At 41.1% G+C, this 4,882-nt stretch overlaps 1 protein-coding gene and 1 pseudogene across 3 annotated transcripts in view; one reads left to right on the plus strand and one right to left on the minus strand.

The window, feature by feature from the left end:
- Nucleotides 1–4,882, minus strand: part of Cers6 (ceramide synthase 6) — a 317,328-nt gene that overhangs the window by 275,214 nt on the left and 37,232 nt on the right. The window lies entirely within an intron of this gene.
- On the plus strand, nt 1,450–1,621 carry LOC105742658 (annotated as a pseudogene).

Genomic DNA, 4,882 nt, shown 5'->3' on the forward strand with positions numbered 1-4,882 from the left:
TTAAATTATAGTAACTTTTTTAAGTTTGTAATTATAAAAAGACTTATCAGAACTATTTGTAGCTCAATTAGTAGAAATCTCTTGTAAGAAGAATTTGAAGACATAAAAACCTCTTATCTATAGTTACTATATCTTTAGTATTTTATTTTGTCTTAATAATACTGGCAAAAAAATAATAATACTGGCAACTTGTTGAAGAACCCTTGTCCAAGTTAGTTGACATTTTCATTTTTTTCTTTTTCTTTATTCTTTTTTTTCTGAAAGGTAAAGGAAATTTTTAATGCTCAGCATAATAGTACTGCAGAGCAATGCAAAAACCCTCAGAGGAGGAGGCAGGGAGACAGAATATGTTGGACTGGGCTGGAAGTGGGGTTTGTATGGGCTGAACAGTGCTGTAACAGGCTGATTGAGGACAGCTCCCTCTTGCTCACTCATCCAATCAACACAAAACTACCAATGTAATGGACCAGCATGAAACCTTACAGAGGAGAAAGATGAGCAAGAGCCCTGTGGCACGGGAGCAAAGGTGCACTGCTAACCTTTCCAGCTGACAGCACATTGCTTCTAGTGGGCCTTCTGGACAAGCAGGGAGAAAAAGACACTTGTCAAGTCGATAGCTGCATACCAGACACCAGGCCATGTGTTAATCTGCTCATGCCAGGAAACCATGTCCAGTGCAGCAGCTGCATTAAGAGCCCCCCCTGGATGAAGCTTACAGTAATCCACTGTCTTTCCCCTACACAGGCCAAACAGAGTTGAACGAAGATGTGGAATCCCCATGCATGCATCTTTCAAGCCATTGATCCCTGCACATTCTTCTCTGCAATCCCTCCAGGGACATGACACTCTTCTTGATTTACCATTTCCCAGGTAAAGGCCATTCTAATGGCTTCCCTTTGGACTTTAAACATCTTACAAGACAGTGAGAGGAAGGAAATTATTCACTTACATTAGCCTGACACCAAAATGTCATTCCTTAGCAAAATAGAGGTCATCTTTACAAGCTCTGTTCAAATATATCTTGGCATCATCTTCACTGTCATTGTGCAATCTCTTCTTTGAGGCATACAAGTCCTTTCAAGAGCAAAAACTAAGGAAAAGCAGGAAAGTAAGTAGGAGCAGGAAGCTCCAGACTCTATACAGTTAGCTAAATACAAATCCAATACAGCATCTCTTGCACGCGCACACACACGTTTTATAATTAGAGGTTCTGGACACTGCAAAAGCTGAGTCCCTGGGGCTACGCATAAGCAATAAAGGGCAAAAGAGAGTGGCCTCAGAAAAGCTCTGCTCTTCAGATTTAGCAGGAAAAAACTTTTTTTTTTTTTTTGGCAGAACTGGAGATTGAACTCAGGCCCTTGCACTTGCCAGGGAATAGCAGGAAAAATCTGAAGAGCACATGTATGCTGCAGCTCTTTCCTTTTGCCTCCTTGTACGTCTGGAAGCAACATGGGTCACCAGCAGCTCTACTGGAACCACCCCAGGAAATTCAGCCACGGTTCTCGCTCTTGCTTCACCTGCTCAAACAGACATGGGTCTGATCCGGAAATATGGGCTGAACACGTGCCGCCAGTGTTTCCCTCAGTACGTGAAGGATATTGGCTTCATCAAGTTGCACTAAGTGATCTTCCTTCTATGGATTATCCAGGCCATACATGCGCTCAATGAAAGAGACCATGTGAACTCTTTGTACATAAAATAAAAAAATTAAAAGATTTCTTTTAAAAAATGGATTTAGCAGAACCACTTGTACAATACCCAGTACTTACCCCCCCACCCCTCAAAAAAATAAAAAATAAAAAAAGACTAAAACAATTATCTGAAGACTGAAATATTAACAAATAAGGTGAATTGGGACAAGGAGTCAAACTTAAGAGAAGTGATCTCAAAAAGGTGAATTTCCAGGTTTTATTTGTGCTATGGGTTCTATCTAGATGTCCCCCAAAAGCTTCACCCATTCACAGGCAGGGCTTTGGGAAGCTGGCTGGATTATTGCTGTTAGGACCTGGGTTTTGCTCGGAAAGTAACCAGCTAAAATGTAATCTAGCTCTTGGGTTCTTGTTTTGGGCAACAAAGATTGAAGCCAACAAAAGAGCAAGCAGCAAATAGTGGAGAAAAAAACAAATGTATGTTTATCCAAAAGAATAAAAGGAAATAAATAAATAAAATAAAATAAAAATTTAAAAAGAATAAAAGGAAAAGCCCTCCACAGGTCAGGAAGTGAGAAACTGTCTTTTCTATCAAAGGACACAAACAGACACACCTCCACCTTAAACTCCAGTTCACCCCACACTGCCCTCCTCCACCCCTCACACCTAGGTTGCAGTTGTTACAATTGCAAGGAATGCCTGTGGCTTGGACTCTGGGGAAACTCAGGGCCAAAAACTTTCGGTTCCCCACACCCCTGGCCATTGTGCCTAGCAACCCTTCAGGCCCCCACCTCAGATTATGTAAGTGAGACAATCTAAATAGACAATGAATGTTCAAGCCAGCTGAAGACGGTCAGGATCTACCTCTCCTCACAGCAGTGGCACACTTTTCTGCAAAGTAAACCTGCCTTGTTGAGATTTTTTGGTGTCTGAGTGCCATACTGTGCACTGACAAGGTGAGTCCGGGGCTGATTGTCAACTCTTCCATAAGGCAATACTGTGGAAGCTGAAAGTCCAGTCCTTTGACTTTTTCTATGGTGACTGGTGTAGGTGGACATGGCAGAATGCAGGGAGGCTCCGGGTAGGTTTTAGTTGGCCTTTAAAGTCCTGAAAGCAAGCTGTTTTATTTGCACTTCACTTCCTGCACTGCTTCTCCCATTTGTTTACAGACCTATTCTTTGTTTCTTGCATTCTATTAGGTCTTAATAATCAGTTTAAGTTATTTAGGCCCTCTGTCAACTACTTGAGCCCTGATTTTTAGTCATCTATTCAAGACTTGTTCCCTCTCTGCCTAATATCCTCCACCTCCTGGGTCACTGGGGATGTGGCCCTGAAACGTTTCTTTCCTTTCCCAGAGCCCACTTCATGGCTAGCTTCAAGTCCACCATGCCATGAGCAGCTCTCCACTGACAGGCCTTCCTGCACTGTAGCCAGGGGCTATGGACTTTAAAAATATAAGGTAAAAATAAACCTGTCCTCCTCTAAATTGTGGGTGTCAGGTAGTGAGTGGGTCCCAGTCATGACAAAGTGACTACATTATCTTGGTTTTTTTGTTTGTTTGTTTGTTTGTTTGTTTGTTTGTTTTCCTTTTATTTGGCAGTTTTGTCCTGGAACAAGACCTGGTCAGAGTTGTACAGCACAACAGGAAGAGAGCAGTGGGCACAGCTAGCAGCCCACATGTCTTTCCAGATCCAGGCTCTTGGAAAAAGTCCTTGCAGGCAAAAAATGGTTGGAGGTGGGGGAAATCACAGAGAGGAAGAAGGTGGAGAAGGGCATATCCTAATTCTTTACACAAGCTAGTACAATTCCTGGCTTCACCTTGAAGTCTGCATGTGTGACACAGAACCAAAGAAGCAGAGGAAAGGCCTGAGAATGGAACTAAGCACGAGAGCACTGCCCAAGACCCAGACTAACCTATGAAAGGTGCAAGCATGGGGCAAATCCAAAGCAGCATGACAGCAAAGACTCTACACTGAAATGAACTTGGACCTTGACCCACAAAAGGGGAGACAGGAATTCAACCTGAATCTCACTGTCTGCTAAAACCAAAATAATCCATTGTTCAAAAGATAATAAAAGACCCAAAATGTACACAGCATACTACACACAATGACCAGCATACAAAGCAACTTCATTCCACATACCAAGAACTAGCAATGTATGACCAGTCCCAATGGGAAGAACAATCAAGTTCTTCCCATTGGGACTGGTCATACATTGCTAGTTCTCAATTAACCTTGAGATAATGGAATGAATAGAAAGACAAAGTTCTCAAATGAGAACCAGAAATAGAAAAGAACCATGTTGGTATTACAGAAATACAAAATATCTGAAATTGAAATTCTTTGGATGGCTCACTAAAATACAGATGACAGAGAAAAGAGGGAATGAACCTGTAGAATCTGTAAAATTAGGCCAAATAAAGACAAAGAAACTGAAGCAAATCAGTGCAGTCTTGGCGAAAACAGTGAAAGTTCTAGTGTTTATGTTATTGGAGGGTTTTTGTTGTTGTTGTTGTTGTTTTTATTGCTTTTTTAATGTAGTTGGTTGTTATAGGGTCTCACTATGTGTCTTGGGCTCACAGTGATCCTCCTGTTTTCAGCCTTCCCAGCGCTGGGATTACAGGCCTATACCACTAGGCCCGGACTCTGTGGCTGGCTCAGCCAGTCCTAGGGGTGGGGCTTGTGTGGCCTGTGCTGCCAGGGATCGAATCATGGTTCCTGCGCTTGCCTAAGCTTGCCTAAGCAAGCACTTTAGTCCACTGAGCTATCTCACCAGCCCCATTGGTTTTTTTGTTTTGTTTTGTTTTTTGCAGAGAACAAAAACAAAAAAGTGTGGCAAAACTATTTGAAATAATGACTGAAAACTTTCCAGTTATTAAAAAACCATAGTCCAAGCTTATAAACTCCAAAGAGAATGAGTTCAAAGAAAATCACACCTAGACACATTATAACCAACTGATTGAAAACAAAGGTAAAGTATTCAGGCCAGCTAGAGAAAAACTATACATTATACACAGGGAAGGATGATTTGAATTACCTCAGATTTCTCCTCACAAACCTGAAAAAGTCAAAAACAGTGAAAAACAACTTTAATGTACTAAAGGAAAGATACCACTGACCTACAAATCTAAATCCAACAATAACATATTCAAGAAAGCAAACTTAAAAAAAAAAAAAAATCTTTAGATGTAAAGAAAGACAAAAAGATTCTTTTTTTTTTTTTTTTTTTTT

This window comes from Octodon degus, unplaced genomic scaffold, assembly GCF_000260255.1.
Source record: "Octodon degus isolate 3935 unplaced genomic scaffold, OctDeg1.0 scaffold00065, whole genome shotgun sequence".
NCBI classification, from domain to species: domain Eukaryota; kingdom Metazoa; phylum Chordata; class Mammalia; order Rodentia; family Octodontidae; genus Octodon; species Octodon degus.